The sequence below is a fragment of the Pithys albifrons genome, chromosome 14 (genome assembly GCF_047495875.1).
Source record: "Pithys albifrons albifrons isolate INPA30051 chromosome 14, PitAlb_v1, whole genome shotgun sequence".
Taxonomy (NCBI): Eukaryota; Metazoa; Chordata; class Aves; order Passeriformes; family Thamnophilidae; genus Pithys; species Pithys albifrons.
Window position 1 is genome coordinate 638,008 of NC_092471.1, and position 13,909 is coordinate 651,916.

Below are 13,909 nucleotides of genomic sequence, written 5' to 3' on the forward strand. Positions count from 1 at the left end.
CCACTGCTGTGAATCTCACTTGGCTTTCCCTTGGCTCGCTTGCTGGTGCTTTAAAACCAATGGAGCCAATGCTCGGGGGAGAAGCCTTTGCCAGAGTCCTGTTTGTCCTGGGAGCCAGAGCAGCTCTTCTGGTCCCAGCTCCTCTCCAAGCAGAGAAGAGGCTGGAGGGGGGACTGAGCTCAGACATGAGGGGTAGCAGTCCATGAGTATGGGAATCGAATCTATAACAAAATTAATTATTTTCTTTTTTCCCTTTCTTTTCACAGAGTTTCACATTGCTAGAAGATAAGAAAGATGCAGGTAAGCTGTGGCAATGGTTCTTTTGGGGCAAGAATATTGTTGCTGCAGGATGGGCAGAGGTCATGGAAAGAGGACAGTCCTTTCTGGCCTCAGGGGTTCTTCTGCCAGAAGCGTGATTTGCCCCCAAACGGTTCTTTTCAGAGGGATATATTTGTGAAGGGGCCTCAGTTCCTTTCCAAGTCCTCTCTTTGTGGCAAACAGCTTTGTTCTCCACAGATAAACTCACTGGGGCCTTTGGAGCCTTGGCACTGCCGTGGCCCAGGAAGGAGGGTCTCCCTGGCTCAGAGCCCTCGGCTTTGTGTGACTGTGGGGCAGGAGGGACTCAAGGTGCAGCTCCAGGCTGATCCATGGGCACTGTGTGTGGCTCCAGAGGTGCTGCTCAGACCAAACCTCTGCCAAGGCGGGGGCAGACGGTGGGAGTTGGGGCTGCCCCACCCTGCAGGGCTCGTGGGTGCTGGGGAGGCTGGTGATGGTCTGTGGGAGACGGAGGGGGAAGAGGAGGAGGAGAAGGGGGCTGGGAACTGGGGGTGGAGATGGGGCTGTGGGCAGGAGGGCAGAGGTCCCGCCTTTCATCATCCCACTGGTAAGTGCCATGGGTGATACCCCTGGAATCAAACCCATTCCATCCTACAGGCAGCCTGTGGGCATTGGCTCTGGCAGCCCAGGACGTGGGGGAACCTGGAGCCTGGGGTGGCTCTGCTGATTTGGGCTCAGGACAGGCCCTGTGGGTGGTGGCTCCAGCACCAGAGGCAGGGGGAGTGTGGCTGCCCACACTGTGGGCCTTGGTGCCATGAGAAGGGAAACCTGCCATGCAGGGAGCCCATGAGATGTGCCTGGGGGTCCCCAGGCAGTTCTCTGACTGGAGGGCAATGCCCAGGAGCCTCTTGTTTTTATCCACGTAAGGGTTAGGTGAGCTCTGAGCCCAGCTGGAGAGAGCCCAGGAGCACAGGAGAGCTCTGGGCAACAAAAGGTCCTTTGTGAGGGAGCCCCGAAGGTATCCTGGGTGGTCTCTGGCCCTTTCATGGGAGTGATGAAGAATGTGAATGCCAAGAGCTTGCTAAAAAGGGTAGAAACCCTGTGGAGAGGAAAGGACAGGGAATACTCTTACAGATGACGCTGTGACCGGGATTTTGGGCGGAGAATGTTTATAGGTGTTTTTCCCTTGGTTAAAACTGCCTGTAGAATGCAGGTCTCACCTGGTGAAGGCTCAATGACATGCACACAACCCGATGTGACACCTGCCTGTCACATGTGCCAGCTCTGGCTGCTGGAGGGATGCTGGGCTGCCATGAGCTCTGGGGGCAGGAGGAGCAGGCGCCTTGTGTCCCTGAGCAATGTGCAGTTTCTCACTGTGGGGCTTGTCACCTGTGACTCGATGCATAGATGGAGCTGTGGTGGCTCCTGGTGCCATTGCAGCAGCCCAGGGCCTGGAGCAGGGCAGGAGTTCTGCCTTTCCTGTGGATTACACTGGGTGGGGGGTTCATGCCCTCTGATGTGGTTTTAAAGCCCTGGGAAGGGCCAGGGCAGGTCCCTGCTGTCGTTTTTGCTGATCGTCCCCAGAAGGTGCTTGGACAACAGGGGCACTTAAGGAGACATTCAGGCCGTGGGCTCAGGGAGCACCATTCCCTTCCCTGATGATTTTCAATCTCTTTGGATTGTGGGAAGAGGATCTGAGCTCCCGACACATGGCATGAGGCAGGGTACAGTTGGTTCTGGTTTCCCCCAGTAGCTGTTGGCAAAGTGGCTGTCATGGCTCTTCCTGGAGCTTGCCTGTGATTCTCCCCCCCCAGCACTACTGCTCTGCCAGCACACCTGGGAAACTCACTGAGCTGCTTCCCAGGTATGGAAGGACCCGTTCCCAGCTCCCAGGACCTGTTTCCAGCCCTATCCTTCAAGGCTGTGGCTGTGCTGTCACATCCCCTTTCCTGAACACCAGATGGACGAGGTCACTGTGGCTTCCCCCTAACATTAAGATATGCAGGTATGCCATGGCAGCTCCTGCAGCAGTGGAGATGGAAAACAACTTGGATTTCATCTGCCTTCTCAGAGGTGACTTTTCAGCCAGAGCACACAGGGGGTCCCCTGTCCCTGCTCTCCCTGCCACTGCCCTGCCCCGTGGCAGGACCCACCCTGGCTCAGCCTTGGGTCTCCTCCAGCAGCATCCCCAGGTGGGTGGGACACAGTGCCCCTGCACAGCCCTGAACCACCCCACTGGAGCAGTCTCAGCCAGGCCAGGTTTCCATGGATTTCCTAACTCTGCTTCCTCTCCAGCATTCACTTCCCATGTATTGTTCTGGACAGAGCAGAAAGGAAAGGCATGGAGCAGAAAGGAAAGGCTCACAGACTGGCTGTGCACGTGAAAACTGCACCCTCAGAATAAATTCCTGCCAACAGCAGCACCAGGACCCTCCAAATGGGATTGGGAGGTGCTCTGCAGGTATCACTGGGCAGTGGTTCCTCTCATTGGCAAGGGACAGGGATGGAGCTGGTGGCTCCTGGCAGCACAGCCAGGCAGTGGTGACATTGCAGCATTTCAGGGTGGGCTCCTCTGGCTCAACGTGGTGAACTAATGGGGAAAAGCAGCACAAGAGACTCAGCTGAACTTTTGCCCCTGCATGAAATAATAAGGTTGTATTTACCCAGCATCTGGATTGCTGAAAATAACCTGCTAAATTTAGCTGTTGTTGATGTGTTGTCACAGCTGAGCTGTTCTTCTCTACTCACACAAAAATCTCCTGTGCTGGCTCAGGGGGTTTGTGGCCTGAGCACGAGGCCCCCATTCCTTGCCTGACCTATGCCCATGGATCCTCTGGATTTGGGGAGGAAAACAGGGACTGGGATCTGGTTTTGTCATTGCCTGGATGGGTTGGAAGGGACAGGGACTGTGGGCTGACGTGAGACTGTGCCAGGATTGGTGGGTGTGCAGGGACCAGCACCACTGGCCTCAGCACTGGGGCCTCTCTCTGGCTGTGGCATCAGTGCCAGGGAGATCTGGGCGGCCCCTGGGCGTGGGTGGGATGCTGGACGTGGCATCAGGGACCCATTCTGGGTAATTGTGGAACTTGCTGAGAAACCAGTGCTGTTACATGGTGGAAAAGGCAGTCACGGGGCTGGGTGTGGGGCAGAGAGGTGGGAAGCAGAAAAGCTGAACTGAATGTGATTATTAGTGGTTTTGGTGGGACATGTGATGAGGGGATTCTGTGCTGCTCCTTCCTCTTCCTCTCCCTGCCTGCCTGGACTCGAGCTCAGCTTGGCTGGTGAATGACACTGAAACACCAACCTCCATCCCAAAATAACGCCGACCCTGCACAGCCCCGGAGAGCTCTGCCACTCCTTGAGTTATTCTGCACAAAGGAAGGGAGATGTGTCTCAGATACTCTCCTCTCCTCTCCTCTCCTCTCCTCTCCTCTCCTCTCCTCTCCTCTCCTCTCCTCTCCTCTCCTCTCCTCTCCTCTCCTCTCCTCTCCTCTCCTCTCCTCTCCTCTCCTCTCCTCTCCTCTCCTCTCCTCTCCTCTCCTCTCCTCTCCTCTCCTCTCCTCTCCTCTCCTCTCCTCTCCTCTCCTCTCCTCTCCTCTCCTCTCCTCTCCTCTCCTCTCCTCTCCTCTCCTCTCCTCTCCTCTCCTCTCCTCTCCTCTCCTCTCCCAGTCTCTGTGACCTTACTCCTGCACTCTCCCCTCACTGGGAATGGATCCCTGCCTGGCCAGTGCATGTGCTTTGTGATTAACTCCCAGCAGTAAAAAGGTTTTTCAAAAAAAAAAGAAGAAATAATTCCTAAACAAGACTTTATACTCTAATATTCACCCTGCCAGGGCAGCTTCAGAGCAGTTTGTGCCCTTTCATCAGATGTTTCCTTAGGAGCTGGGACAGCCTCTCCTGAGACTCCTGAAATGATCTCCAGCATTTCCTTTCCAGCTCATCAGAGCACCCCTGAGACTGTTTTGGAGCTGCTGACCCCTTTGATGATTATTTATCCCTATTGGCCAAATTTCCCTGGGACATGGGCTGGTGTTAATGCCCTGGCACGGCCTGGCTTGGACATTTCCCCACGGGTCACTCTGGGATATTTGTGGTGGGTGCAGGAGGTTTGCAGGGATGGTGGATCCCATGTGTGTCCATGGAACCGGGCACAGGATTCCATCCTTGGGTAATCAGCAGGAACCAGCATGGTAGTGCCATGGGCATGCGGGGGATGCCTGTTAGTGCCTTGGCTACAGCAATTTTAAACACACTTGGTTTGTTCCCAGGGTCACCTTTAAGTTCTTTAGGCCATGCTGGGCCCCCTCCCAGCCCTCTCTCCCGGGGGGTTGGGCAGCCTGTGGAGTGCCCGTGCTGAGAAATCAGTGAAAATGAGAAATGATGAAAAACTCTCTAAAACAAAATCAAAACCAACTTGGCCACATTTTGCTTTTCTAATAAGTGATTGTGGGGAAACTTTGTCGGAGGTTGGAGCCTCCCCAGCCCCCAGATGAGGCTGGTTCTCATCCCTGGGCTCGTCTGCCCATAAAATGATTGCAGTTCTGACACCCCAGCAACTGCTGCAGTGACAGAGCCCCTGCCCCAGCTTAGCTCTGTTCTTCTGGGGCTTTAAATCCAAGGATGGAAATTTTCCTGTTTCCTGTAGATAACAAAATACAGATCCCCCTCTCTGGACAGCAGGATCCACTCATGGGTTGGGGAATTTTCTTTGAAGGCCAGAAAGGAAGAGCCTGGGTTAGAGAGAAGGTTTTTTCCTGTTGGTAGCACGTGGGAAGTGCAGAGAATGAGCTGGGAAAAGGCCCCTTTGGCCACCTGGTGTCCAGAGTGTGGCCAAGATTTTCCCGTGTCAGCAAGGAGAGATTGAGACCAGCTGAAAAGAAACTGCAGCAGGAAAGTACATTTCTAGCTGCATCTTTGGGGTGGTTTGCATGAGACTGAAGGGGTCGAGAGGGAAGTTCCAAATGTGGTCACTTCAGTGAAACGATAATGAGAAAATACTCTGAAAACTGGTGGAAAGGTTCAGCTGGGCAACGGTTTTGCTTTGGTCGGAGCTTTGACATGCAAGCTCCTTAAACATGCACAGGAAGGTAACATTGCCTGGCTCTCAAATAGCCCCTCTGGCCTTCTGGGGAGCACCCGGTGTGAATGGAGCCGGCAGGGGCTGTGGACGCCTCTCGGGGCTCTGTGATGCTCACGGGGTTTGTCACGGAGAGGTCAGATGGGGGAAAAGCGGTGAGAGGGTTTGCGGGCCAGTCTGATCACGTTAACTCCTTCTCCCCTTAATGAACAGCCCCTGAGCCCTGCCCGGACTGTCCGCAGGGCTTTGCACACCCGCTCGCCCCCGAGCGGAGGCGGCGAGTGCGGGCCCGGGCGCGGTGTGGGAGCGGAGCGGGGCTGGCTCAGTTTGGGGAGGATGGGGCAGAACAGGCGGCTCCCTCAGCAGCACCTTGACCTCGGCCCCCGGCGATGCCGCTCGGGGATCCTGCGGGGCGGCCCGAGGGAGCGACCCCCGGGAGCGACCCCCGGGACAGCGGCGCGCTCGGCCGGGGAGACTCCGCCGGGGGCGGGGAGCGGACGGAAGGGGAGCGGGCGTTCCCCGGGAGCGGCCCCGGCCCCGGGCCCGTCCGGCTGTGCCGCCGGGGGAGGAGCCGCCGCCCCCGCCCGTCCCGCCGGAGCGCACGATGGGACGTCGGGCCGGGGTCGCGGCTCCGCGCGGGGGCTCCGGGCGCTCTCTGGGGCTGCGGCTGCGGCTCCGGCCGTGCGGGGCGGGACGGCGCGGCCGGGCAGGTGAGTGCGGGGCCGGCGCTGCGGGGCTCGAGCCGCTGCGGGGCTGCGGAGACAGAGAGGAGGGAGCGTTTGCTGCTCAGCGAGCGCAGGGGCGGCGGGGCCGGGGCAGGGTGGGCTCCGTGCGATCGGCGCGGTGGGATGCAAAGGGCGGAGCGCGGGCAGGGAACGCGGCTGAGGGGCTCAGCCTCTGCTTTCCTTCCAAACCCGAGCGATTTTGGTGGTGTTCTGGGCTGTGCCCGGCTGCCCACTATGTCTGAGTGTGGGTGATCCCAGTCCCAAAGCCAAAGGGTGACTGTCCTGGGCCGATTGGTGAAGCGGATCACTCACCCAAGGGGCCGTCAGGTGAAAAGAAATCCCACTTTTCATCAAAGAAAGGGCATTATTTTGTATTTGATCATGGCTTGATGATGCTTGTATCAGTCATCTTGTCAAGGCTATGAAAATGCTTGAGGAGTTTTTGTTCCTTTGGAACTCCAGTGTATACCCGGCTTGCTGTGGCTCGTAAAGATGCCTGCTGTAATGGGGGAGTGGGTAACGATCTTGAAAGCCATTTCTTTTGGGTTGTGTGAAGGAGGAAACACTGCGGCTCTGGGCTCTGTTGGCTGCCATGCTGTGAAGAATTCAGTCTCAAGGCTGCCCCAAGACACACATCCAGAGATTCCCTCCTCCTGCCGATAAACGATCCCTTCAGGAATGGCCCACAGCACGCTGGATGGGCAGGGGTTATTCCTCAGGGGTGAGGACATCAGCTTAGTTTGCCGTAGGCAAGAAGGAAGTGGAGTTTTCCACAGAGCCCTGAGCGCTGCCGCCCCCGTGGCACTGACATTGCCCACCTCGCCCGGTGCTGGCACGACAGTGAGTTGTAGCTGTTGGTCCCACAGGACGGGGGACAGAGGGGGCAAGAGGTTGTTTTGGGATGATCCACATGAGAATAGGGAGCACACAGATTCTCTCTGCGGCTCTCCTGGGGGGTCCGTGGTTGCTCCCAGAAGACAGCTGTGCTGGTGAGATTTTCAAGGCATTGCTCAGCATCCTGTCTCTTTTCACGTGTGTCGGAAACTCCGTGTGTGCTTCCGAGGCTGGACCAGAATGGAAAACCACATTCTTAGAGTTGCAAACCACCGCCACTGTCTCTGGGACCACAGAGTGCTCGGTTTGCCATGTGGCCCTGCAGCCACGAGCCCCTCATTCCCCCTCCACAGCAGCCCTGAAATTGAGCCCCTTGTGCCCCCAAGCGCAGGTGCGATGTCATCACCTCTGCCTGCTGCAGCACAGCCCACATGTGGGCTGGGGACTGGGGTCCTAACTGTCCCCTCGGTGGAGGGGACAATCCCCCTCCCCCCCACGATGTGGCAGCAGAAGGCTCTGCCACGTGTGGGCAGGGCAGGAACAGTTGGGTAATGGAGCTGGTTGCTCATCGCTCGCCAGCGCTTTGCCTTCCAGCAGCTGGGGGCTTTCTGCCCTGCCTCAGCAGTGGCCACGTAATCCGGATTCCTCGGGTAAATTCCTGCTGTTTCTCAGGGATCTGTGGCTGCTGTTTTAATTGCCCGGAGCTCTGGGCCAGACACAGGACCCTTGTTGCACAAACTTGGCTCCCATGAATGATGCTGTTGTGTGTGTCTGTGAGCTCCTCTCTTCCTCCCTCTCGCCCTCTTCCCTTGGAAGCCAGGGAATTCAGTGCTGGTGAGATCCCGCCTGCTGTACTTGTGCAGCTGCTGACATGGCTCCAGCTGCCATTTCGGGTGCACCAGTCAATCTCTTTCCCCTGATTTTCCTCTCCTAAACAAGGTTATTGAAGCCATCCTCCTTCTCTTGGCTGGAGCTGGCTCTCTTGCTTCCCCCTGGTGTGAGGCTCAGTGCCGAGGCTGATGCTGGAGCAGCCCCGTGGCCCTGGAAGCTCCAAGCAGAATGGGGCAGAGGTGGTTTCTGGGCTCTCTGCTGCAGAGTCACTGCTTGCAGGAGAGTTAAGGATGCCCTGTGGGCCAGGGGCTCCTTGTGTGGTTTGCTGGGTACCCAGAGTTTGGAAGGGCTGTGGTGGCAGTACCTGGTTACTGCTTTTATGGCTGGGAACTGGGAAAAGCCAACAACTGTTCTGCATTTCAGGACCCGGACAGAGAAATAAACGGGGCACCCCCAGGGTGAGTGAGGATGGTCAGTGAGGCTGGGCCAGCTCTGCCAGGGGTGACATCCAGGTGAAACTGCTTTGTGTGAAAATACTGCGTGTTTCTCCTGTTCTTCATCCACAGGAGTGGAAAAACAGGAGCCATAGATAATGAATTAGCAGGGCAGGAGTCTCTGAGCAGATGCATGTGACAGACGTACCCCAGACCCCACTCTCCCCCTGCCCCCCCATTTATTTTGGTTGTTGGGAAAGAGCAGCAGTGAGTGGCCATGGCAGGGCAGTGCAGGATGTGTCCCCCGGGGGTGCTCAGGTGGAGCGAAGGTGCCTTTGCGATGGATCCAGAGTGGTTTTCTGTCCCTTTTTCACGCCGTTTCCTTGGATTGGGTTTTCCAGGGGGTTCGTTCGCGAGGGGCGTTGCGTGTCGTGGCCACCAGAGGGCGCCTTTCCTGCTGCGTCTGGGAGGAGGCGCAAGGACGGGGGGGGGTCCCGGCGGGACCCAGAGGGGACATGGGGGGTCAGACGAGGGCACGACCCAGAGGGTCCGCGGGGGTCTCTCGCGTGGCAGGGGCCTAGAAGAACTGTGTGGGGCAGTCACACATCAGGGGGTGTCCAAGGACCCGGGAGGGGTGATGGATGGGGGGACCCAAAGGGACGGTGGAGGGGTCACGTGTAGGGAAACCCGGTGCGTGTCTGTCCCTGCGGGGTCTGTGCGGCACCGGCTGCTTTGCTCTGTCCCTGCGGGGTCTGTGCGGCACCGGCTGCTTTGCTCTGCCCTCACCGCCGCCTGCTTCGAGCTCAGTGGCTCCGGTAGAATTCCAGCTCTCTGTCCCCACACCCTCCCTGTTCCTGCTTCACACAAAGAAAGAGTGGAAAAATGCTTGAAATCCCCTGAGCCCAGCATTTGTCCGCTGGCTGTCACCGTGCTGGAATCACCTGGGTGAAACATCCATCTTGGCCGTCCCTGGGTGCTGGCCTGGGAGCTGGTCAGCACCCCGCGGCTCTGCACTCAGAATTATGTTTCCAGAGGCTTTGCTCACGCTCTCCCTGTCTGTGCCCTCCCCGGGAGCTGGGCACCTGTGCTCTGGGGGGGTTGGTACTCATGGGGGTCACAGCTCGGCTGGTCCTCACCCCCCAAGTCCCCCTGACCGCTTGTCTGCCCGCGGGTGTTCACAGCCCATCTCTCCTGGCTTGAGTGACCTTCCACTGATCCCCCTGGATCAACAGCTGCTCCCTTTGCTGGGGCTGACCCTGGGGGAACACCAGCTCCCTGCTGGCACTGCCCTGCCACCCCCCTGCCCACTCCTGGCGAGGGGCTCCCGCACACAATGCTGCAGAAGGACTTTGCAGCCAACAAGGGCTGCCTTGACCAGCCTGTGCTGGAGCCCCTTCCCTCCATGGTGAGGGGCTATGGCAGGGGCAGAGAGGCAGGAGCTTGGTGGGAGGAGGGTCAGGAGCTGGGGAAGGAAGGAAGGAAGGAGATGTGCATCAAAAGCCTCTCAGACTATGAAAACAATGGAGAAAAAACCCTGGTTTTTAACTTGATCCTCCCACTCTGGGGGTTTGGGCATCCCTCCAAGCAGTGATTTCAAGGGAAAAGCTGTTTTGTGGCATCCCTGCAATGTACTTGGTCTGTCTCCTACTCTTCTGGTCGTTCTACCCTAAATTGCCACCTGACTGTCCTTACCCTGTGTCTGTGCCCAGTGTTCATCCCAGGTCTTCTGCCCAGCATCCTGTTGGTTCCATCTCACGCTCTCCTTCCTCTGCCTCCACACTCGGGCTGGTGCTTCCTGACCTCCATTTTGCCTTCCATTTCTCACAACAAAATTCCTCCTTCAAGTCCACTTTAAATATTTTTCCCATCTAAGGCTTCTATTCCAAACCCTGTCCCCACTTTTCTCCCTCACCCTCTTGCAAATTGCCCGTGGCTGGTCCCCTCTGATGTGACACAGGTCTGGGGTTCAGGGCCAGGCTGTGAGGTGTGTGTGCCATGAAGAGGGTCCTCCTCGTGCTGTGCTGTTGGAGGAGTAACTGTGGAGCAGGAGAACTCTCCTGCAGGGTGAGGGGGATTTCTGGGGACATGAGTCCTGAGAGCAGGAGCAGTGCTCCTCTCCGTGCCTCTCCTGCTGTTCCATCTGCTGGGTCTGATGGACAGGAGAGCTGGGGGCAGCTGGGCATCTGCCCAGAAACTGTCCCGGGGCTCCTCTTTGTGGGGGCAACAGGCTGAGGGCTCCTCATGTGGGCACGGCCCGGCAGGGAGGTGGCAGCTGTCGGTGTCGCTGTCCCGCAGCCGCCAGGTCCAGCCCACGGGCCCCCTGCAGTTGGTGCCGCTGGTCTGGGAGCAGAGTGGGGATGGCTGAGCAGAGGGACGGGCAGCTGGGGCAGCCTGGGCTGCACTTCGCTTGTGTCACAGCAACACTGACTGGTTGAAGTGGGAAGGGACCTTAAAGCTTCCATCAGACCAGGTGGCTCCAAGCCTCATCCAGCCTTGGACACTTCCAGGGATGAGGAAGCCACAGCTTCTCTGGGCACCCTGTGCCAGGGCCTGCCCACTCTCACAGGGAAGGATTCCTTCCCAACATCCCATCTAACCCTGTCTTCTGGCAGTGGGAAGCCATTCCCCTTGTCCTGTTAGCCCAGGCCCTTGCCCCAAGTCCCTCTCCAGCTCTTGAAGCCCCTTTAGGCACTGGAAAGGGCTCTCAGGTCTCCCGGAACCTTCCCTTCTCCAGGTGAACACCCCTAGCTGACCCAGCCTGTCTCCATGGCAGAGGGTTTCCAGCTCTGGAGCATCTCCGCGTCCCTTCTCTATCCCTGCTGTGGCTCCGCAGTTCGGCTCAAGCGCAGCCCCAGCAGTTCCAGCCCCGCCGGGGCAGCGGGAGCAGCGCGGGGCATCCCGGGGGCGGCGGGCGGGTCCGGGGCGGGCGATCCCGGGGCCTGGGAGGCGCATTCCAGCAGCGGAGGGGGCGGATCCCGGGGGTGGGGAACCCGCACCTGCCGCTCCGCGCTCACACCGACAACAGCCGGAGCTCGGCTGGCACTGCCCGAGCCCCCCGCTGCCCGCGGCGGGCCGGGCACGGGGGTCCTGCCCCTGCACCCTTATCCCGCTCTAGCGCCCATCCTGCTCCTGCCCGCGGCAGCCCAGGCACGGGGGTCCTGCACCCTGCATCCTCCTCCAGCCCCCATCTTCCTCAAGCACCCGTCCTCCTCCCGCGCCCACCCTCTTCCAGCACCCATCCTTCTCCAGCACTCATCCTGCTCCAGCACCCACCCTCCTCCCGCGCCCACCCTCCTCGTTCTCCCCGCGAGCGCAGCTGGACGAGGCACACGCTGAAGGTAAATCGGGAACCTGCGGTTGTGTGCGGGGGTGTGAGGGGAGACGAGGGGGCTGATTTCGGTGAAGAGCATCCAGCAACCCGCTCGATCTGCAGGCTTTGCCCCTGGGCTCGGGCTGTGCTGTGCCTGGAACGTTGCACGCGTATGACAGAGTGTCCTCCCCTGAAATCACAGCTCTGTGTGTAACGGAGGAAGTAGATGGGAGGTGACAGAGAGATACAGTGACTTCAAGTTGTGCCAGGGGAGGTTTAGTTTGATATTAGGAACAATTTCTTCCTGGAAAGGACTGTCTAGCCCTGGCACAGGCTGTCCAGGGCAGTGGTGGAGTCACTGTCCCTGGAGGGATTTAACAGCCATGTAGATGTGGCACTCTGGGACATGGTCAGTGGTGGCCTTGGCAGTGCTGGAGGAGCAGTTGGGCTCTGTGGTCTCAGAGGGCTTTTCCCTCTGGGAATGTTGCTCAGCCCTGCTGCCTCCAGCAGCACCAGAGTGCTGCCAAGTTGGGTGTGTGTGGTCTGGCACCAGTGTCCGTGTGTGAATGAACATGGTGCCTGTATGAGGTGGCTGTTGCTGCAGCTGGGGATGATGAGAAGGTTGGAGCTGGTACTTGCCTCCTGACATGCTCGAGCTGTAACTGGATCCCCCTCTGTCATTCCCAGGCTGAGTCATGGCAGTGTGTGGGATGAGGATCCGCTGCTGCTGTGGGACCAGGCGGGTTTGGCTCCTGGCTCTGCCACTGCCCCCTGTGCTGCCAGCTGAGCTAGCGAGGGATGGCAGGGGCTGGCTGAGGGGCTTGGGTGCCTGGCTTTTCTCAGGGTTCCTCTTCACCCTCCTTTACCTGAGATCAGTGGCAATTAACCCAGTGGCTGGGAAAGCACAGATTTGGCATCTGATCCAGAGAGTCAGTGAGTTCTTGGAAGAACTGTGCTGATTGTCAGGAAACTCCAGATCAGGCCCTTGTGCTGTGGCAGGGAAGACTGGGTTCTGTGTCCTGGCTTTCAGTGCCATGGGCACGTGTTCCCAGCGGATTGACTCCCTTGGAGCCCTTTGTCATTGGTAGGGACTGATGGGTTTGCCAGGCATATACATTGTTATGTTGTGACCCAGTGCTGCTCTGGAGGAGAGTGCTGCCAAGGTGAGAGGCTGCTTCCCCAGGGGCTGTTTGAACGTGGTGAGCTCAAACACCAGCTCTTTGTGTGTTTGGATTTGTGGTTTGTGTTCTGAACAGCTCTGTGTGCTGAGGGCAGCGGAGCCTCTTCTGCTAAAAGCCTTTGTACAGTCCTGTGGTGTTGGAGCACATATCATGATTTATTGGCAGAAATCCACGTTCTTTTCCTGTGCATACGTGAACTCTTATCAATGGCTGTGCCTTTCTGTGTTTGCATTCGAGCTGAAGCCTGGCTGGGACGTGGCCATGGAGCCACCCCTCGCCGCTCTCCTCTGGGGCCACAAATCTGCTCTGACCTCCTCAGCCTCCCTCCATTCTTGCAGGTGAAAAATTAGCTCCCACCCTTATCCCAAAGTCTTGTCAGTATTTTCTGTATGTGGCAAAACACCCAGCCCCAGTGCAGGTATCAAAGCTGCTTCTGAGGAGCAGCTCACGTTCACACCATGTGGTCGCACTTCCTCCGAGAAATCCTTTCCTGATAAAAGACAGGCTGCATAAATCCAGTTGTGCTTCTGCTGAGCATTCCTTGTCTGCATTGCCTCCCAAACCCCAGCGTGTGCACAGACAGGCTGCCAGCAGTTCAGTTTTGTAAGAGAACACAACGTGGTTATGCCCAAGGGCACGTCAGTACTTCCCCTCGGTTTTGTGCTAATTTCAAAAAGATTTGAAGGTTCTCAAAGTCAATTGAAGTCGAGTGCAGGAATGAAAGGTCACCCTTTCCCTGAGGGCATGCTGAGGTTGTGTGTGACTTTGGGCCAAAGGAACAGGCTGGGAAGTTGGCAGGCTCCAGGGGCTGTGGGGAGTGCCGAGTGCGCCTGGCCCTCTGTGCCACAGCTGTGTGGAGCCAGGGGGAGCACGGGGAGCCAGGCAGTTCCCTGGCTGTGATCTCCTGGGGAACAGGGTAAATCCTCCTCAGCAGAGAGGAGAACTGAGGCTCCTTCCTTCAGCTGATCAGGCCATGAAGAGTCCAAGATGGTTTGCCCATCACAGGGGTTTGGGGCTTTCCTTTGACCTTGATGTGGCTGTGGAAAGGCTTTTGTATTTGGTGTCTGTGGGAGTTTAATCCTCAAGTTCAGGCAGTGTGCTGGCAGTGGGGCTGCAGGGCAGGGAATGCTTCTGGCCCTGACTGCATAGTGAGCTGGGGGTCTCATGGAATGGTGGGACCTCTGCCCTGTGCCAGGGCTCATCTCCCTGGCCCGGCAGAGCATCAGCTAACACAGGGGTCT

General features: G+C 58.0%; 1 protein-coding gene across 3 annotated transcripts in view; it reads left to right on the forward strand.

Annotated features, from left to right (window-relative positions):
* The first annotated feature begins 266 nt into the window (after positions 1-266).
* STARD8 (StAR related lipid transfer domain containing 8) overlaps positions 267-13,909 on the forward strand; it is a 43,873-nt gene continuing 30,230 nt past the window's right edge. Inside the window, exon 1 of one of the 3 annotated variants that reach the window (XM_071569209.1) lies at positions 267-300. The gene's annotated coding sequence lies outside the window, so the exon portion shown is untranslated. Of the gene's footprint in view, positions 301-5,976; positions 6,064-11,307; positions 11,516-13,909 lie in introns of those variants that run through there. The other 2 variants (XM_071569212.1, XM_071569211.1) reach the window with 2 other exon arrangements.